At 38.6% G+C, this 22,931-nt stretch overlaps 1 protein-coding gene across 37 annotated transcripts in view; it reads right to left on the minus strand.

The window, feature by feature from the left end:
* ALG2 (ALG2 alpha-1,3/1,6-mannosyltransferase) overlaps positions 1-22,931 on the minus strand; it is a 588,615-nt gene that overhangs the window by 486,481 nt on the left and 79,203 nt on the right. For 23 of the 37 annotated variants that reach the window (XM_084978261.1, XM_084980678.1, XM_084987912.1 and 20 more), the window contains one exon: positions 10,792-10,941. The exons of the other annotated variants lie outside the window; for them this stretch is intronic. The gene's annotated coding sequence lies outside the window, so the exon portion shown is untranslated. The remainder of the gene's footprint in view (positions 1-10,791; positions 10,942-22,931) is intronic. 37 annotated transcript variants of the gene reach the window in all.

Raw genomic sequence — 22,931 nt, forward strand, 5'->3', positions numbered from 1 at the left:
GGAAATAAGGCAAGTATGGTCTGATCTGGGCTTTGGAGAATTCATGTTACCTTTATATTATTATAGCTTTTGGTAATTACTTAAAAATCATCTGTTTAATGATCAATTTTAGAAATGGCAGCTGAAGTTGTCATCAAGTTTACTGACCTATCATATACAATATTTACCTTTTGTCCTTTTCGAGGTCTATTGGAACTAATTACAGCTTTCTCAACTCCACATCCAACCTTAGAACCCCAATTAAAGATTCCAACAGCACTACCTCAAACACATATGCACATTCTTTAAGAACTTGGACAGTTGGACATCTGAACCTAGAAGTTTCACTTCAGATTCTTACATCCAACTGCATCCTTGACATTTTCATTTGGACATCTACAAGACATTTTCTAGTTAATACATTTCCAGTGGAGCTTCTAATTACATTCTAAACCCTGCCCCTCCCACAATCTTCCTCATCTCAATAAATGGCTAGGCCACACACCTTGGAGTCATCCTTAATTCTGCTCTTTTTCTCACATGTTACAGGCAATCCATTAGCAAAACTTGTGGGCTCTACCTTCAAGTTTTTCTAGAATCTAACCACTTCTCAACACCTCTAATGCTACATTCTAGTCCAAGACACTTTCAACTCTCTTCTGGACTACTGTGTTAGACTCCTAATTTAGGTCTCTACTCTACCCTTATTCCATGTACAAGATGCTATTGGCACACTCAGTCGGGCCGTCTGGAATCTCTTCTGTCAATTTGGTTGGTGAGCCCTTCCCTTAGCAGCTATCAGTTTGACAGTGAGAACTGCACTTAGGCAATAGAAGCCACCACACCCAGATGTGCCTGGGACTTACACTGTCCATACCTTCCCCAAATTCTTTAGCCAATAACCAGGGTAAAGGCACAACACCTCTCTCCCTGTCTCAGGTGGGAAAAATTCTAGGTGAAACTTATGCTCACAGCTCCCCATGGGATCGGGCTAAAGCTATGATGCATCACCCAAACCCACATTCTTGTCATTCTTCTCTTCTAGCCCACTCCCTTACCTTCTACCAATTTTTCTGTAAATCACATGCAAATCCTCATCTCAGGCTCTACTTCTAGGGGACTCAGCCTAAATGGTCCTGTTAAAAAGTTTATGTCAGAGTTCCCCTCGTGGCTTAGTGGTTAACAAACCCGACTAGGAACCATGAGGTTGTGGGTTCAATCCCTGGCCTTGCTCAGTGGGTTAAGGATCCAGCATTGCTGTGACCTGTGGTGTAGGTCACAGATGTGGCTCGGACCCTGTGTTGCTGTGGCTCTGGTGTAGGCCGGCGGCTACAGCTCCAATTCAACCCCTAGCCTGGGAACCTCCATATGCCACGGGAGCAGCCCTAGAAAAGGCAAAAAGACCAAAAAAAAGATAAGTTTATGTCATGCTTTGCTCAAAATCCTCCACTGGCTTCCCATTTCACCAAGGGGGAAAAAAATCCAAAGTCTTTACCATGGCCCTATATGATCTTCCCCAGCTAACTTTCTGACTTCATCTTCTTTCATTCTTCCCCAGGAATGAACTTTCTACTCCAAGCCTACTGGTCTCCTTGATATTCCTCCAGACGCTATGCAATCTTCTATATTAAGGCCTTTGTATCTAAGTTTCCTCCACCAAAAAAGCTCTTCCCCTCAGGTAGTCACTAGGCTTTCTCACTTCTTTCAAGTCTCTGTTCAAATGCCACTTATTACAGAGGCCTTATCTAACTACCCTATTATAAAACAGCACACATAGCCCAACTCCTATCACTCCTTTTGTTATATGGCTTCTACTATAAGAATGTAATCTTCCCTGACAATGGGATCTGTGCTCCATATACTCTTACATCTCCAGCACCAAAACAGTGTCTGGTATATTTCAGGCAATAAATAATTTTTTGAGTTATTTAAGTAGACTATCTTTTGACTTTCTGCACACAAACCACACAAACACAAATACACATCCAACAACTCTCTTTGATTTCAAAGCCCTATTAACACTATTTGTTCCATTTTTTTTATACCTTGGAAACCATTACCTGTGATGGCCACAACAGAAGCAAAATAAAAGTTGAACTGTTACAACTTTTTGCTATAATCTATTAATGTTGTTCCCCTAGGGGGAAAAAAGGATAATATGTGGAAGTCAAGAAACAATAGAGCTTTGCAGTCCAGAAAGCTTGAGAATTGCACTGTTAGCTCAAATGGCTCATAGTCAAGTTGCTAGGCAGAGAACTCCAAAATACGGAGCACAGTTGTTATCAGCAGTGAAAATTAAAGAAATGAAATTTATTTTTTTTATAATTTTTTTTATTTTCCCACTGTACGGCAAGGGGGTCAGGTTATCCTTACATGTATACATTACAATTACATTTTTTCCCCCAAGAAATGAAATTTAAAGTTAAGAAAAACTTATGCAGCAAAGATCACTGATACTTAAAACCAATAAAAGCCCAATAATTATTTAAACACATAAAGAATGGATATATTTCCCCCATTACTCATACAAAGGGTTCTGTGGTAGGTTCTTGGAATGGAAAAAAAATAACAGAAGAATTTTGAATTTGTTAGCATTATGAGTTATGAGTTGACTGTGACAATGAAATGGATGTATTTAAACTATAACCTGTTGTGTGTGTGTGTGTGTTTCTAGAGCCACAGCCATAGCATATGGAAGTTCCCAGGCTATGGGTCAAATCGGAGCTACAATTGCCAGCCTACACCACAGCCACAGCAACACAGGATCCAGGCAATATCTGAGACCTATACTACAGCTCACAGCAACAACGGTTCCTTAACCCACTGAGTGAGGCCAGGGATCAAACCCATGTCATCATGGATCCTAGTCGGGTTTGTTACCTCTGAGCCATAATGGGAACTCCTAAACTATAATTTTTAAATGTATGAACTTGCCCCTGTGGCAGAAGTACTGATGGTATGAGAGACACAGGTTGATCTATGAAGGAATGCCACTCTACTTAGCTCAAACCATCACTCAAAAATCTAGGAAAACACTCCTTAGCCCACAGCTGAGAATAACTTCCTCCCCTATCCTAGCACTGTTAATACTTTCTTCTTTTTACAAAAGACAAATTCATCAAAATGTCATAGGAAGTCAATCTTCACTGTACATATATTAGCTAAGGGACCTGTGAGGAGGATTCCAGCTTGTTCACCATGAGTGGAGGGAGTGGTTGGTTCTGAGCTTCTTCTACACCAAGCCCAGAGCCTCTGCTCCTTAAACTTCATGCTTGGCTTTCTGACCCCCTGGTACATGCTGGCTCTACCCTGAGGTGAGGTGTAAGTTTAAGAACCACTGCATTCATCCACCACAAAAGAGCATCTCTATAAACGTCCCTCTCTCTTCCAAAAGTCCACCACTCCCCATGGGCAGCATCAAGGGTGGAGAAATGTGTGGTCAAGGTTTTTTAAGACTAGACCACTTCCAATTTCTGAGAACAACAGTATTTTAGAAAATGAAGAAATTCCAAAGGAGCATTACAAAAATGTGATATACCCTAAATGTTGATACTCAATAAATACATATAATCTAATATAATTGTGCTATCTACAGGTTTATGAGATACAAAATTTATAGTATCCAACAACTAATGTGATCTGGTCATAGAATACAGTTTAAAGTCATATATGATAACTTTTCAGAAAAAAAACAGAATTAGATCAGTGAATGTCTGTGCCTATGCAAAGCCCATTTGGAAATAAGATTAAAAGTCTACATTTAAGACTGTTGTTAATGTGAAGCCTTGGCAATGAGGCCCTCCTGATGCCCACTGTGGCTGGCCCTAGCTGTTATCACTTCAAAAACAGCCAGAACGCCCTTTCCAGGGTGCAGGTGTAGTCCTAGATCTGTTTTGCATTGAAAGGAACAAGGATTACTCTTCAGGAAGAGGGAATACAGCCACCAGGAATGTGGAATAAGAAAACCTGGGAGGGTGTGGGGACATTCACAAGGTAACTGCTCCCAAAACATACTCTTTTGAGAAGGGCAAACCCTACCGATGCTACTTAGCCAGCCTGGGGCGAGAAAGCTGCATCTGCCAAGCCAGATTACTGTGCACTCATCACTTTCTGTGACTGACACCTCTTTGTTACCCCCATTCTCTTCCCCACGTCCTGTAGCTAAGTCTTTATTGAAACTTCCAACCTGGCCTCTGCTATGTCACAAAAAATTAAGGAAAGATGGGATGCCTGTTTGGACCAGGATGACCCTACTGGTGGCTGTGGTAACACCCAGTGAGAGATTCCCAAAGAGGAGGTGAATGGCAAGGACATGGGCCCCTCATGGCACCCAGTGACACCCCGGAGTTCTGAGATTTCGTTTCAGGAAGGGAGTTGGTGGGCTTTATTCTGGTTACATAAATTAAAATTTTCCTCCATGCTCACCTTGTTTTAAACATGAAAATTAGAATCTTTACAATCAGTGACACTAGAGAAAAGGAGTTCTAAAAAGAAAGTGGTTTATCTTCTTCCTTTGGGCCACATTCCCACTTCACCCTGAAAAACCAGGATCGAAATTTACAATACTTGGCAGACACTTAGATCTGGGGATGTTCTGTTCATCTATTTTCTCCCCAGGGAAAAATAAAAATACTTTCCACACCTGAAGCCTTTCTGCCTTCCTGTCATCATACCAAAGTAAAGCAATATCTCTTTGGCGACTTGTGCCCAGGGTAAGAAAACAGTAAACCCCCGGGGTAAATGCATCCAGTGGCCTGTCTGCCAGGAGAGGGGTCTCCAAACTTCCTCCTCCAAACAGGCCTTCTGGAGTTATCATCTATCCACCACTGCGTGGATTTGTTTAGCTACAATGTTATCATCTCCATTGAGCCACAAGAAAGAGACAATTCTCTGCTTTTATTTATAACCTGAAGGGATTATTTTTGAGTTAAGGCTTTAAGAATTCAGATCTATCAGGAAAGAACAGCTTGTGTAATGAACTTCCTGTTTTCATCATATTTGGACACCAAGCCTCCTTGTTGCCTGTTATTATTACCCAGTTAATATGAACTGCCTGGAGTTTATTTTTAGCCGAGTTGACTCTATTGTAAGGACTGCATAACTGCTTTCAAAATGGGAAAATGTAATTACGGGATCTAACACTAAGTTGGGGATATTCTTAGGTCCTTTCACAAGGCAATGGCTTAAAAAATGAAAATAGACCATTTTAAATGGCTAAAGAAAACACAGTTATTTGATCCAAAATAGCCCATTGATCCTTTTACAAACTAAACACTTACTTCACAGAATAAAATCTCATTTTGGTTTAAGTGACCTACACTTCTGAATTTATTTTCAAGTTCAGGGTAGAGGGAGGAGGGCATGGAGGAGAACTGGTGGAGATAGAGGCAGGAAGGGTATAAGCACATCTGCCAAAAGAGCAAAGGATCAATACTGTGGTGAAAGTACCAAAACATCTTACAGGGTTTGACAATTGAGGGCTGGGACTGCACATCTCAGCACATCACCTTCATCCTACTGCTCACACCTCGTGCCTCATCCAGTGGTTCCATGGGCATGAGGGGAGTGGGCGCTTGGCAGGCATTACTCCCTCACATTTGGTGGCCTTGAGTTAGTCACTTACATAGGCCACTGCCTCTGCACCTCACCTCCTCCATGACTCCAGATACTTGTGCACTCCATTATTCATCCTTCAACAGAAATGAATTGAGCACTCAAAATATACTAGACCCAGAGTTTCCATTGTGGCTCAGCATAAATGAATCTGACTAGTAACAATGAGGTTGCATGTTTGATACCTGGCCTTGCTCAGTGAGTTAAGGATCCAGCATTGCTGTAAGCTGTGGTGGCTGCAGATGTGGCTCAGATCTGGCATTGTTGTGGCTGTGGCACAGGCTAGCTGCTGTAGCTCCAATTAGACCCCTAGCCTGGGAACCTCTATATGCAACAAGCGAGACCCTAAAAAGCAAATATATATATACTTTGGTAAGTGGTAAGTGTCTTGTTAGACAGAATTTCGGGGGATTCCAGGACAAGAAAGGGGATACCTAACCCAGCCTGGATGAGGGGAAGAAAGCTTCCTAAAGGAGGTGATGTCTTGCACTGAGGTATAAGCTGGGCTTATCCTAAAAAAATGGCACTGTAAGCTGAGGAAGAAGCTGAGCCAAAAGCCCAGATATCAAAGAAATGGTGGCAAGGCCAGCTCAATTGACTGAAGTGGAGAGTGTAGAGGAGCATGAATAGAATGAAAGCTGCAGTGTTTTGTGGGGGCGCCATAAAACATAGTAAAGCCTTTTAGCTTTATCCTGAGAGTAACAGGGCCAAGTTACAGTAAAGTTCTAATAGTGATAATGTTTAAATATCATAAACATCAATGTATGAACGGATAAACAAGGTGTGGTATATACATATAATGGAATATTATTCAGCCTTAAAAAGGACAGAAATGTTACACAGGCTACAACATGGGTTAATGAAATAAGCAAGTCACAAAAGGACAAATACAGTATGATTCCACTTACATGAGGTTTCTAGAGTTGTCAAATCCATAGAGTCAGAAAGTAGAATGGTATTGCCAGAGGCTGGGGGAAAAGCAGTTCGTGTTTAATGGGTTTAGAAATTCAGTTTAGGATAATGAAAACGTTCTGGAGATGGATGGTGCTCATGGTACCACAATATGTGAATGTACTTAATGCCAGTGAATGGTACACCTAAAAATGGTTAAATAGGGAAGTCTTGCATTATGTAAATTTTACCAATTTTTAAATTTTTAAATAAAAAATAAATATAGCTTCAGTAGCTGGATTTATATCGATATAAATAAGTAGATGTACATGAGTAGATCTATCTATCTACAACTACATAGATGATAGCCTATAGACAGATAGATATATACATACATGCATACATACACACATAAACAAAATAAGTACAGGATGGCAGACCAGTTAGGAGGTTGTTAGCAATAATCCAGTGAGAGATAAAAGTGGCCTGAACTTAGGCTATGTGACTTAAGAGAAGAGAACAAAGTCAAGCTTTATTTGGACATTAGAGTAGGAAAACCTAGCACTGATTGGAAGAAAGCACTTTGAGGGTTAGGATAAAGTCTAGATTTCTGGAGTTCCCATCGTGGCTCATTGGAAACGAATCTGACTAGTATCCATGAGGATGTAGGTTCAATCCCTGGCCTCGCTCAGTGTGTTAAGGATCCTGTGTCGCTGTGGCTGTGGTGTAGGTCAGCAGCTACAGCTCTGATTCGACCTCAAGCCTGGGAATCTCCATATGCCATGGGTGTGGCACTTAAAAGACCAAAAAAAAAAAAAAGTCTATATTTCTGGCTCAGGAAACTGGGTGGATGATAATGAAGCCAGGCACTAGCAACAGGGTATGATCGAAAAAAAAAATTGTTTAAGTTATTATGGAATAATTTAGAAAGTAGATGAAATAATTTCAATAAAGAACAAGGGATATTTCTCTGTCAATAGAAAAAAGAAAATGTAGTAAAACCTACAACTAAAATGCAAAATTTGCTTTGCAAACCCTCAGAAGAAAGTGAACATGATCACAAGGGATGAGTGAGGCTCAAAGTGGAGTGAATGATGGAGTAAGACCAGAGTCTTGAGGCTAAAGTCAGGTTAGGGACAGCTGCAGCATATACTGCTTTTTAAAATGGTTTTATGTTTTAACTGAGTGATTTCATTTCCAGTGGACCCATCAGAATGTGTTTCATTTCTCAGTCGTCACCTCCCAGCCCTTCCCTGAATGGTCCCTCCATGACCTTTGACCTATGTTGAATACTGGCTAGGGACAGAGATGATAAGACACAGTCTCTGCCATTGAAGGGTGCTGGTCGGGCAGATAGTACACAGATAATTACAATAAACAGGGCACTGCTGTAATCAGAAGCAGGTAACAAGTGCCACAGGTAAACAGCAGAGAAAAATGAACTGCCTTGGGTTGGGGGGTGGAGGATCAAAAAGAGCTTAGACAGTTGAAATGGCATTTGCCCCAGGAAGAATTTCCCAATTTCCCCAAGAAGTTAGTTGCTGTTTCCTCTGTGATCTCATGGAACTTTGTTTTTCCAATGCACAGTATTTAACACAGTGTACCACAATATTAGATCAGTTCTCCTACTCAACTGTGAGCTCCTCAAAATTATAGTCCTTCATTGAAACCCTCCTTGAATCTACACTATGTGTGCAATAAATGCTCATTGGATGGGTAGTTAGCTTGAAAATGGTTTTTAATCCTCTAATTTAACACCTTCTATGGCAAGGAACTCATTGAACCTCTTCTACTTGTTTTCTGTGAAGTCTACAGAAGTAATAGATATGAATTAACAAGACTTTCTCTATTTTGGAAGTACTCTATGAAAGTAGAAGTAACTACCTTAGATGCTTAATTCTTTAAAACCACTAATATATCATTCAGACATTTTATGCTCTAATATGTATACTTATTACACCAATACCACAATATTTGACATTTTATGTAGACTTTATATATATGCAGAATCAGTAATGAACAAAGGTATGATGTAGGTAAATTGTCTTTTCCTCATTTGACAAACTTCTTGCACTCCAGGCCCTCAGAATTTCACAGATGAAATTGGTCCTGTCAATCCAGCCACACTAAGGTGTTAGGCTGGGTATAACTCCTCTTCCCAGTAGTGCTTACAGTTTGGATAAGGATGCCTTGGAAGCAAAATTATTCTACCAGCAAGTATCTTTCTAACTAGTTTTTATATACAAAATCTTGTGCCAAGGGCATCAGGGAATACAAAGAGGATAAAAACACGTCCCAGTCCTCAAGAAATTTGCAGTTTAATTTGGCAAGAAGACATAGACCCATGAAATCTTAAAACACAATACAAGAAAATATTCATGATGGTGCATTAGCATATGGAGTGCCTTGGTCCCTAGGAAAAATATACAGAAACAAAAAGGACTGGACCTTAGAGGCTACCTAGCCTAACTTTCCATAGTCCCCTCTACAATATCCTCAGCAACTCTACAGTCAAGTAGTGTCAGCAGTAAGGCAGCCACTACTTCAGAAAAGAATCTGTCCTGCTGCAGAAGAACACAGAAATTCTACTCATGAAATTCTACTCATACACATGTGCATGCATGTGCATATTCTTACAATGTTCTGAAACTAGGCTTCCTGTAACTTCTATCCACACCAGAGAATAACACGTAAGACTCATTTACTATCCCTTTCAACAGGTAAAGAGAACATCTACTCTAGGACTTCTCATCTTCATGTTAAACATCTATCTCCGTCTCTTTCAGCTGCTGCTTATCCTATATGGTTTCCTATGCTTGTTGTCTCAGTCATCCTCTTTAAAATATATTTAACTTATTGGTGCCTCTCTTAAAAGGTGGTACCACAAATATATTAAACTTTAATATCATTACTAATATATTATACATGTATATAATATTTCTATTAAATGTAATATTAATTTTGAGTTACTGTTTATACTATCAAACTACCTATTGGATATTACCACTTGGGCATCTCAGCCCCAAAACCAAACTCCTGATCTTTCTCCCACAGTCTGCCTCATCCACTATACGGCAGCTCCAACCTTTACGTTCCTTGAAGCACTGGCTCAGACCGAGAACGTTATCTCCCTCTCATAACTCCTTCTCTAAAAGTCAGAAATCCTAATGCCTCTACCTTCAAAATATAATCACAATCTGACCACTTCTCTCCATTTTCACCACTACAGTCTGAGTCCAAATGACCAGCATCCCCACATCTCCTCACTGCAGCCTATACTCCACAATGCAACGAGATAATGCTCTTAAAACATGTCAGATCATGTTATTCCTCTGCTCAAAAACCTCCAGTTCTCCTCCATCCCATTTTTAAAGCACTTTAACATGGCCTTCATGATCCGGCTCCCTCCTCCCTCTGTGGCCTCCCATCGCTCTTCTGCTGTCCTCCATTCCTGCCACATCTGACTCCTCACTTTCCTCCAACACACCAAGAACACACCTGCTTTGGGGTTTTTGCACAAACTGTTCCCTCTGCGTGGAAACTCTTCCTGGAGAGACTCACATAGCTCTCTCCTTCCGATCTACGCTCAGATGCCACCTGGTCACACTATTCAAAATAGCAAATTCCACCCCCACACCCAGTGCACCCGATCTCTCCCTTATCCCCTTGTCTTTTCCCCATAGCACTTAATACCAATTGTTTCACCATATATTTTTATTTGTTTATTATTGACTGCCTTCCCCCACTCCCCATTAGAATGTGAAGGCTTTAAAGGCAGGGTGTTCTGTCTGTTCTGTTTACTGATATATCCTTGGCACCTAAAATGGTCCCTGGAACATATTAGACTCACAAGTTGAATGACTGAAAGAATGACTGAGTGAGTGAATGAATGTGTTCCCAACGAGACACACTGCGATGAGATCTGCAAATACAATTCTATTCAATTGTCTATAATTTTCCTAATAAGACGCCATAGTTTTACTCACCATCTTTCATTAATTTCCTCTTAGGATGTGGGCTAAGGTACTGGCTTAATTCAATTATGAACCTTATGTCATAATTTCTTTAAATAGAGAGCTGTAGATGCTATAATAAAATGGATCTTTCAAGGCTTAAAAAATCTATGAAGAACATTCTCATCTAATTTTGAATTTTAATGAATAGTTATAACGATGAGTAATTAATTTCGATATTTATAGAAAATGAAATGCATTTCTTCCTTTTTGAAAATCTAGCACTTCAGGAACAACAAATGCTTGGAGAAAAAGTCCTAATGAGGATCATTAGAATGGCAAGCGTTGTACCTACCTAAGCCATAACAGGCACAGCAACTGATGGGCACCCAATAGTATCCTCCTTCTTGTGCCCGACTCTGCTCTCTGAGCTCATCACTTCCTCTGATCTTTACAAAACTGCTGGTGGAGAAGTACTATGGATAAAGCATGAGTGTCCCAGCACCTAAGGCACGAAGAGAAACACCCGATTTTTAACCTGTGTTACAAGCAAAGTAAAAGCTAATGTCCTCAATCCAGAAGGAATTTTCCTGTAATTTTTTAACAGTAGGTTTTAGGTAACATAAGGCATGATATTCTCCGCAGTGATATTTGCAAAAAGCACAAAAGCATTGTTCCAATGGACAATTTTTATACTGACTCTCACAAAGGCTCAGAGCATAACACTAAATTTTTAATTCGGTGAAAGCATTTCTGTCAGGAACAGAGGTAATCCAGCCCAGATACGTTCCTTCCTGATACTGCAACAAATCACAGGAACAGAGATTAGAGTCCCTAGAAGAGGAATGGAGAGCTCCCCTGTTCATTAAATCGTCTCTCTCCAATATTATGTGTCTTAGGTGAGCCTTTGGCAAGTGCACAGTTACAAGTCACTTCAGGACTGAATTTGCTGACAAGTGCCTGAAGTGCCGATAGTCTTTGATGTTGATTATCCATATGTTTTCAACACCAGATGTGCAGGAAGTGCGGCTGACATTCTGTTGTCAATTTTTTAAGAACCCGACATGCACTCTTGCCATTCCATTTCTGCTAAAAGATAAGCTGCAGGGGTTCCTGCAGGTGACACCAGTATTTCCCTCAAAATAGAGTTTGAATCCACTCACACACTACCTAACACTCTTTTAAGGACTCTGAGTTTTTCACTTTATTGCAAATGATCTGGTCCAAGACCTTTCTTAGAATAGGTGTAACCAATCAACCCATTTTGACTTATTTTAAAAAATGAAAACAACAAAATGAAATGCCCTCCTTATGGCCCCCATTCAACTAATACCTAGTATGCCTGTAGGAATGAGTTAGCTGCAAAAATTAAATAATTTTTAAATTCTCCTTTGAACCAGAAGGAGTTGACTTCTTGGTGAAGGTTATTTGATATTATCAACTTAAACACTGGAGACCATCTGCCAAAAGCAGTGATTTTAGCTCTGACAGAGTTGATGCTAAGCTGCTCTGTCTAACAATAATTAGTCAGCAGGTTCAGCTGCTACTTTTATAGTATTGTTTATTGTAAAACATTACAAAAACACTGACAAAACTCAAAATAAAAGAAAGAAAAATCCACCCAAAATTCTGCCATCCTACAAACCAAACTGTTTACATTTTTTTTCATGCTCCCTTTCAGTCTCTGTCCATATGCAGACAGAATTTTTACAGTTGTAATCATAGCACAGATACAATTTTATAGTCAGGTTTGCTCAATTAGAGGTTTAAAAGTGTTTCTCCAGTTCAGTCTCTTGTTTTCATTTCTACTGTTAGGAACACTTCATCCCCACCATTCTCAGTGACCTCCTGCGGGATCCTAAGTGTTGAGGAAGGCATAAAAAGAATAATAATCCACAGAATTAGGGGAAAGGGTTGTTTTAAGTTGCCCAGGGTCTTTAGGGGATGAGGTCTTTAGAATTAACTTGTGTGGAAAGGATTTCTTCCACCCTTTGTTCCCATAGCTGGAAATCTTTATGAAAATAGCTACATTTCCCAACCAGCAGGCATGTTTTTGTTATCTTAAGAAAGAGCCCTTGCAGGTACTTCCTCTTTACCTAGTTTGTTTTTAAGGCCTGCTTAGTATTTAGGACATAGGCGTATAGAGACATCTTTTCTTCCATCTGCTATAAGGATTTATGTAACTTGGAATTTTTTAAGTGTGGATACTACTCCATGCTGAATCCATATATACGTGAAGTGGCATGCTCAGCTGTCAAAATGTTGGGCACCTGGATGCATCATTTTACATTTTAATTTGGAGTTCTTCCATCACTGGCTTCCACAACAGACTGCACATCAGACTTGTCTAGGGGGGAGGGAGTTGTTAAAAAAATACAAATCCCAGGGCTCACCCTTGATTGAGTAGAGTAAAATCTCTGGGGCTGCCTATGGACTGACATGTAACATTGTACACTCAAAATGTCAAAAGTCTCTTTTTCTTGATAACAACTCTGACTGCTGTGGTTTGTGAATTTTTATGTAGATGGAGAGGGAAAGATCTGTACAGATTTGGAGAAGGGATGGAAGAAGGATGTGGCCCATAGAAGCTTTGTTGAAATATTCTTTTTTGAGCTAGGTAGATCCAAAATGTGAATCACCTGCTCCTGTAATAATAGGAAGCATCGTGAAGTGAACAGCTTTCTGTGTTTTGGAGAGCCAACCTAACCTCAACCTTTTTGCTTTTTAGGGCCACACCCATGGCATATAGAGGTTTCCAGGCGAGGGATCTAATCAGAGCTAGAGCTGCCGGCCACGGCCACAGCCATAGCAATGCCAGATCCAAGCCATGTCTGCGACCTACACCACAGCTCAGGGCAACACCAGTTCCTTAACCCACTGAGTGAGGCCAGGGATTGAACCCACAACCGCATGGTTCCTAGTCAGATTCATTTCTGCTGCACCATGAAGGCAACTCCTAACCTCAATCTTCTATACACAATCCTGGGACCCTAAGAGGCCAGAGCCACAAAGCAGGAGGATGTCTGTCAGCAGTAGATTGAAGCAGCATGTATCAAGTCATTATTTTTTTTATTAGAGTGCTTTGATCTTGGAAAGCTTTCACTTTTAATTATATATTCCACACTGTTTGAATTCTAGAAGCATGGATTCATGCATTAATTGGTTATTTTTTCAAAAAAAGTTGAAGAGTGGGTTGTACCCATATGTGGTCCTTTCAAAGAAATGCTCTCACCTGCGATCCAGTGTGTCCTGGAATCTGAACGATCAGATCACTACAATGCTTCCTCTTAGAGGAAACTCAGAAGGAAGAGGACAGAAGGACAGAATCTTTTCCTCACCATCCACATTAAGCAGAGAAGGATAAAGGCTTTCCAGGAACAAATAATAACAAGAGCAAAGGGGCAGAGGTACTACATAGCTTGGTGTGTGCAAAGAGTTTGTGATTCATTATACAATTTCTATTTACCAACCAGGGGGCAATGGGCAATTTTGTTCCTTGGGGGACATTTAACAATGTCTGGAATTATTTTTGGTTGTCACAACTGACAGAAGAGAGTACCACTGGCATCTAGTGGGTAGAGGCCAGGGATGCTGCTAAACATTTTATAATGGCACAGGGCAACCCCCGACCCCAACAAAAAATTATCCAGCCCCAAATGTCAATAGTGCTGAGGCTCAGCCCCTGCTGTAGCAGGTAGCAAATAAACCTGAGAAGCTCATTAAAATGCCAGATCAGAGGAGGCCTATATTTCATGCTAAGGAGTTTGGATCCTTTTTTTTTTTTTTTTTTTTTTTTTCCTACTGTGGATGAAGGAGAGCCAATGAAAGGAGATTACCTGATGATCTTTGGATTTTAAATATATCCCTCTGAAGGGTAAATCAAAGGAGGCCATTACTGGAAGCAGAGAAAGCCCTTAGGATGCTGCTGTAAAAGCTCAGAGAGGAATGTGAGGGCCTGGACAAGATAGATAGTGCCAGAGAGAAAGAGAGAGAGAACAGTCACTCAACACACTTTTAGGATGCAAAAAGTCAGCAAGTGTTGGGAATTGAATGAATATGGAGAGAGCAGGGAGGACTCCAGGATAACTCCCAGGTTTCTTGTTCAGATTATTTAATGGATGATGGTTAGATACAGAAAGAGATTTATGGAGGGAAAAGTAGCATATCTAAATAAAAGTTTCACCAAGTCTCAGTTATTCTCTGGAGGAGATAAAATAAATAGCAGAATCCACTTATTCAACAAATACTTTAGTAACTATTATCTGTAGAAAATAGTTGATAACCTAGAGCAGGTTAGCTACTTACTCAAGCAAGCTATTAGATTGAGACTTAGTCCTTCAATTTAAGAAAAAATGTGATGTTATTTTGAGGAAGTCTCTAAAAGCCTTAATGCTTCTATAATTTCAGGAGATGGAAGGCTTCCCTTTTTGAATCTAGAATCAACTACACTTAGAGTTCATCTTGAGGGAATCATACCTGTAGCGTTAATTAAGGTAAATAGGTTGGCAAGGAATTCAGCCAACAACTCAAGCAAGATCAAAATAATTCTGGCAACAGAGATTTTCTTCTGGAAAAGGCTCTCTCAGTCTTGAAACGCAGGATTTTTTTTAAGATTTTTTTAAGAGTTGATAAAAATAATGGACTCTGTCTGTGGAGAATAGTGGGGACTGCAAAATGCAGAGAGGCCAAGTCGAAACTGAGATGATTTGTTTAGTAATCAATCCATGCAAATAACTCTGAATTTCTTCATCTTGAAGTGTTACCAAAGAAGATAAAGTCCCCAAATGTGCAAAGTTGGTGCCCCCGAAGTCAAGCCCAAAATATTCCAGAATATTTTATGTAATTTAATTTTTGGAAAGGACAAGTTGTTTTTAAGAGAACTGTAACTTGAGTCTTTGGATGACTTGATCTCTGCTATATTTGAGATAATATCTTGATAATATGGCCTGGAATTTGTTTCCTTCTGATTTCTCTTATAAAGCAAGAAATAAAAGAACTTGTTCTTAAATAGACCAGTGACATAGTAGTATATCCACAATTTGTTAATATTATGAATAGTTGTTTGTGAAGACTTCCAGAATAAAATACGTGTCATAAATTCTTTGTTATCATACATTTATTTGTTTGCTGCAGTTTAAGCTTATCCCTAAAATTTCACAGATTGACTTATGTGTAGGGACATATGCAAGGATAATTTTGAAAGTTCAGATTAAGTTTAAGAGAAAAATATTTATTTTCAACTAGTCCAAAATATCCAACTCAAGGTTGTAGATAAACTCTGAAGAGCTAATTCTTCAATCATCAATAATGCCTCCTCTGGTTGGAAAAGTACGTGAAAGTCCACAGATTTATCCCACAGCCTGCCATCTACCATTATGAGACTATGATTATAAATGAGTTTGACCAGATATTTTCCTCTTTGATTCAGACGGTTTATTCCTGGAGAAGGGCCTTAAAAGGAAGAATCTGACAATTGCAGGTTTTCTGATGGATGAAGCTCTTGTGGACCTGCTGCCAATCTTGGCATTCATGTCCCCTGAAATTATGTCAGCTAATGAATACTTAGAAAACATAAAGTTCAGAAGGCTGTTAAATTACTGTACAATCTGAAGTATCAGTATGCATGCTTTAGTGGGGGAAAAAATGTGTATGCTAAAACCTAGTGGGAGTTCCCGTCATGGCTCAATGGAAATGAATCTGACTAGCATCCATGAGGACACAGGTTTGATTCCTGGCCTTGCTCCGTGGGTTTAGGATCTGGCATTGCAGTGAGCTATAGTGTAGGTCACAGACATGGCTCAGATCTGGCGTTGCTGTGGCTATGTCGTAGGCCAGCAGCTACAGCTCTGATTTGACCCCATGGCCTGGGAACCTCCTAAAAAGAGGGGGGAGAAAACAGAAACAAAACAAAATAAAACCTAGTGAGGATAAACCTAGTCCATAAATTCCATAAAGTCTATAAATTCCATTTTTATACAGTGGGTGCCACTTAGGTGGCCACCAGGAGACAAGTTTTCACAACTAAGTATTTCATCTATCCAATAGTCCTTTGAAGTAGTCATTGTAGTCTCCCATTTAGAGATGAAGAAGACCTAAAGTTCAAAGTCATCTTTCTAATAATTTCCAAAGACAGGATTTAATCCAAGTCTTCTGACAATAAATATATCCTTTTGGCATTACACCATTCTATCTCTTAACACACCTAAAAGCATGGTAATCTAAGTTCATTGTTTTCCTTCCCAATTTAGCTCCATCTATGGAAAACTCACCATCTCTCTGTCTCCTCCCCCATGGCCAATCAACTGTTAACTCCTATTTTTGAGGGCTCCTGTCCTGCCTTTAAAACCCTTGCTATGCAGTGCGGTTGTGAACTAGAATCATTGGCACCACCTGGGATCTTGTTCTAATCACAGCATCTCAGACTCCACACAGACCAACTGAACCAGAACCTACATTTTTATAAGATTCCCAGGTGATTCATGTGCAGGTTGAAGTTTGAAAAGTATATACTTATACTGGCCCCTCTCCTCCTGCTACCACCATTATTCTTCAGGTTCTCAGTGTCTCTGATCCAGAGTGTTCATCAATCCCCTAACAGCTCTTCCCCTCTTTTGGTCTCTCCCTAATCCCTCACCACTCAGTTCCTATTCATAAACCACCAACACACTTACTTGTCTAAAGAAAAGACTGAATCACTTTCCTCCACCTCAGACTCTAAAACTTCCATTAGCTCCTCGAGGAGCTAAATATAACAATAACAATATTTAACAAATACCTCCTTTGTGCCACATAATTTCTTAAGCACTTTATATGAACAAACTTGTTTACTCCTTACATCAACACTGTGAAATTGATACTATTATCTCCATGTTAATGATGAGAAAACTGAGACTGAGCAAGGTTAAATAATTTGCCCAAGGTTATTAAATGGTAGAACAAGGGCTTCAGCAAACTTCTTAGCCTGGCCTCAAATGTCTTCCACATTAACATGAAAAAAGGGAGGGTTATGTCCAAGTACCCACTTTATGCCAAGAACTTGGCTAAGAATTTCCTCTCAGTTATACATTTAAACCTCACAACAACTCTGTAGCAAGGTTTTGATATTATCATCCCAATTTTTAAAGATAAAACTAGGAATTAGAGAAAACAACAAAAGTTCGGTTAACTCCAAGCCAATGTAATTTCCACTATACAACGTTGCTATTCCCTGTGTTCCCTGCATCTCTGAATGCCCTAATCTTACTACCTTTTAAGGCCAGTACAAATCTTGGGCACAGATTTTCCCCTTTTCCTCCAATTTGTGTATCCTCTTTCCTTCCTCTGAAATCTTAATAGGTCTTTATCTCCAATTTTTTTATTTTGGAATCACCCTTATTTTCTTTTATGGTTATTTTTGTATGTGTATAAACATATATATATGCAGGAACTGTGATTCAGTAACTGTGATTATTGTTCCTGAACTTTTAGAAGCTTAATCTAAAGAGACAAATGAAATTAGAGCTATTATATTAAGAAAATTTAATAAGAATTCATGAACAGGAAAAAATAAAAGTGTGATAATTAAGAGTTGAAGCAAGAATAATCATCTTAACAATAAAGAATTTGAGAAACAGATAGAAATTAACATTTACTACTTAATTTCTTCCCAAAAAATCAAGCAAAATGCTATTGAGTTGATTTTCATACAAGATGTTTTCTGGATTTTCCACCAGCTCATCAATTATTTCCTGTCACTTTGCTTACATCTTTCATTCTATTTTATTTTTTCTACAGCCATTATCTGTTATAAACAATCATTTCAGATGGCTCCATTCTGATAATAGGAACAAAATTACCCTGATATAATTCCAACTTTTTCTTACTACCTGGCATACATCATCCCACAAATAGCCCACTTTAAATTAAATGGAATATGAAGGGAAACGAGAAGAGATTTGGCCTAAATTTTCTTTTAAGGATCCTATTGTGATAATTCCTGTAACACCAATAACCCATTGGCAAGTAAGTTTAAAAGTTTACCAGTCCATTATTTTTCCAAGGCTTATGTCACATACTATATTGTCAGCCAAATAATAAAATTTACATTGTTTACTATTCATTATTATTTTTATTATTACCAATCCCCAGTAAAGAGCTTTATGATCTATAACTGAATACAATTTTATAACTCAATAAGTATTTTTATATTGGTAGCAACAAAGAAAATTTTCATTTCCTCTTTGACTGATACTCCCACATTTAAATAAAGGTCAGTTGTCACTATTCCAGTAATTCTTTTTTTTTTTTTAAATGTGCTTCAGAAAACAGAGATCTAAAGCAAATTTCCAAAAGTGTTTTTAAGATTTACTTTAAGAGAGGGATATAGTATGCAGCATTTGACCTAAATCCTTTCTGGAGAGAACATCTCACACTGGTTTCCATGGAACACCCTATAGGACAAATTGCAAGGTATTTTTTTTTTTTTTGCTCAGTGAATTTTATTACAGTTATAGTTGTACAAAGATCATCAACACCCAATTTATTTTAAGTCAAAGGAATGCCCCAAAATAAATGCCAAAAATAAACTTCATGCTATTTTTCTTTCTATTCTAGTCAAAAGAGAATTGAAACTAAGTGGAAGTACCATTATACTTACAATGCTCAAAACAAAAGTCAGAAACCTCCAAACTATTTCTTTTGGAATGGGTTAGCAATGAGATCTTGCTGTATAGCACTGAGATCTATGTCTAGTCACTTATGATGGAGCATGATAATGGGAAAAAAAAGAATGTATACATGTATGTGCAACTGGGTCACCATGCTGTACGGTAGGAAAAATTGTATTGGGGAAACAACAATTAAAAAAATAAATAAATAATAAAAAAACACATAATCATCTCAATAGATGCAGAAAAAACATCTGACAAAGTCCAACATCCATTCATGATCAAAACTCTTACCAAAGTGGGTATAGAGGCAACATACCTTAACATAATAAAAGCCATTTACAACAAACCCACAGCAAATATAATACTCAATGGAGAAAAGCTGAAAGCCTTCCCACGAAAATGTAGAACAAGACAAGGATGCCCACTCTCGCCATTTTTATTCAACATAGTACTGGAAGTCCTACCCATAGCAATCGGACAAACAAAAGAAATAAAAGGCATCCAAATAGGAAGAGAAGAGGTAAAACTGTCACTGTATGCAGATGACATGATACTATATATAGAAAAGCCTAAGGACTCAACCCAAAAAACTGCTTAAGTTGGTCAACAGATTTAGCAAAGTAGCAGGATATAAGATTAACATTCAGAAATCAGTCACATTTCTGTATACTAACAATGAAATATTAGGAAAGGAATATAAAAATACACCTTTTAAAATTGCACCCAAAAAATCAAATACCTGGGAATACACCTGATCAAGGAGATAAACGACTTATATGCCGAGAACTATAAAACATTAATCAAGGAAACTAAAGAAGATATAAAGGAATGGAAAGATATTCCATGCTCCTAGGTTGGAAAAATCAATCTTGTAAAAATGGACATACTACCCAAAGCAATTTACAAGATTTAATGCAATGCCTACCAAATTACCCATGTCATTTTTCACAAAACTAGAACAAACAATCCAAAAATGTATATGGAACCACAAAAGACCCAGAATTGCCAAAGCAATCCTGAGGAACAAAAACCAAGCAAGAGGCATAACTCTCACAGACTTCAGACACTATTACAAAGCCACAGGAATCAAGACAGGGTGGTACTGGGAACAAAACAGACAGACAGACCAATGGTACTGAATAGAGAACTCAGAAATAAACCCAGACACCTATGGTCAATTAATCTTTGACAAAGGAGGCAAGAACATAAAATGGGAAAAAGACAGTCTTCCCAGCAAGGGGTGCTGGGAAAACTGGACAGCCACATGTAGATCAATGAAACTGGAACACACCCTCACACCATGCACAAAAATAAACTCAAAATGGCTGAAAGACTTAAATGTAAGACAAGACATCATCAAACTCCTAGAAGAGAACACAGGCAAAACATTCTCTGACATCAACCTTACAAAGGTAAAAATAAAGAGCAAAAATAAACCAATGGGACCTAATCAAAATGATAAGCTTTGGCATGGCAAAGGAACCATTTAAAAAAAAAAGACAACTTACAGAATGGGAGAAAACAGTTTCAAATGACACAACTGACAAGGGCTTGATCCCTAAAATATACAAAAAACTCAAACAACTCAACAGCAAAAAAGCCAACAACCCAATGGAAAAATGGGCAAAAGACCGGAATAGACATTTCTCTAAGAAAGATATACAGATGGCCAACAAGCACATGAAAAAATGCTCAACATCCCTGATTATTAGAGAAATGCAAATCAAAACTACCATGAGATCCCACCTCACACCAGTCAGAATGGCCATCATTAATAAATCCACAAATAACAAATGCTGGAGGGGGTGTGGAGAAAAGGGAACCCACCTGCACTGTTGCTGGGAATGTAAGCTGGTACAAGCACTATGGAGAGAAGTATGGAGGTACCTTAGAAATCTATACATTGAACTACCATATGACCCAGCAATCCCACTCTTGGGCATATATCTGGACAAAATTTTCCTTGAAAAAGATACATGCACCCACATGTTCACTGTAGTGCTATTCACAATAGCCAAGACATGGAAACAACCCAAATGTCCATCGACAGATAATTGGATTAGGAAGATGGGGTATATATACACACAATGGAATACTACTCAGCCATTAAAAAGAAGGTCATAATGCCATTTGCAGAACATGGATGGAACTAGAGACTCATACTGATTAAGTCAGAAAGAGAAAGACAAAACCATATGATATCACTTATATCTGGAATCTAATATACGGCACAAATGAACATTTCCATAGAAAAGAAAATCATGGACTTGGAGAACAGATGTGTGGTTGCCAAGAGCAAGGGGGAGGGAATAGGAGGGACTGGAAATTGGGGTTAATAGATTCAAACTATAGCCTTTGGAATGGATAAGCAATGGGATCCTGCTGTATAGCACTGGGAACTATGTCTGGTCACTTGTGATGGAGTATGATAATGTGAGAAAAAAGAATGTACACATGTATATGTGACTGGGTCAGTCACCTTGCTGTGCAGCAAAAAATTGACAGAACACGTAAATCAGCTATAATGGAAAAAATAAAAATCATTATTAAAAAAAGGGGGCCTTTGGATTTATAAAATTTAACAGCACTAGAATATATATTCAATGAGGGGAGGCACCTCGACTTTTGCTCATTGCAGATTTTCTGGTACCTGGCACAGTGTCTTCCATATAATATGTGCCTAATAAATACTTGCTGAATAAATGGATAAATTCCCCTCATTTCACCACTGAGGAAACTAGAGGCCCAGACAGTCGAATGACCTAACCAAAGTCACACAGTAATTTTGAAGCTGCACAAGGACTGAGAACTTCATCTACAACCCTTTGTCTGGTATCATTTCCACTGATTTCAACATAAGCAAATGCAGATGTTGAGGTGGGGAGAGAAGTGAATGAAAAGCGAAAATAAAATAGAAGCCTGGAAACTATTTTTAAACACCTCATCAGAACACCAAAATAAAATTTTATATAAGATTGGAAAGGAGTAAGCCAAAAAAATTTTTTTCATTAAAAACTCTCCCAAGAATAAATACACAAACAAACAAACAAACAAACAAAAAAAACCCGACCTGTCTGATTGATGGCCACAATAAGAATTAGAGGTTTTTAAAAGATCAGTTTTTAATAATAGAAAATCAGCCCATTTAAGGAAAACAAGGAAGCCCACAAAATACAACAGCTTAGCTATAAACTGAAAACTAGACCAAATATAATGTGGAAAATACTTTGAAAAGGACTCCAAAGGCAATAAAACACTTTTTATAACATATTTTTTAAGTGGGCTGAAGAATCTAAGTAACAATTTAATCATCAGGGTCTAAAAGATACACATTCAGGAGAAAATATCAGATAGAAATTGGGTAAATGAATCATTTTTCTTGGGCTTCAGGGGGAAAAAATGCTAGAGGAAAGATTCATGCATTATAAATGTCTTCTGAAACATACAAGTCAGGTCTACTACATTAAATAGTGGCAAATGCCCGTAAGTGAGCAGGAAAGGGGCCAAAAATTTCAATACATATAAAGTCCATATTTATGCAATTGAGAAGAAAAAAATTCTTTCAAGCCTATATCAGGAGACCACTCCCATCCAGAGAAAGGACACAGAAATTCCCTGAGGAATACTCCCTCAATATGATGCTTCAGCCAAAAATTCTTATTAAAATTCTTCTAAACATCATCAAGTAGAGAAAAACAGGCAGAAAACATTGTCTACTCCTGCTTAAAACTGGCTTATACATGCTGGAAGAAAACATAGACTTCTGACTACTAGTGTTAAGAATAATATAACAGAACTGGTCTGGAACAAGAAAAAATAAAAGAGAGTCTAAGGGTTGGGGAGAGTG

This window comes from Sus scrofa, chromosome 1, assembly GCF_054392235.1.
Source record: "Sus scrofa isolate SSC_HxYL_T2T_F1_AM1 chromosome 1, Sscrofa_HxYL_maternal_Yorkshire_Landrace_v2.0, whole genome shotgun sequence".
NCBI lineage: Eukaryota > Metazoa > Chordata > Mammalia > Artiodactyla > Suidae > Sus > Sus scrofa.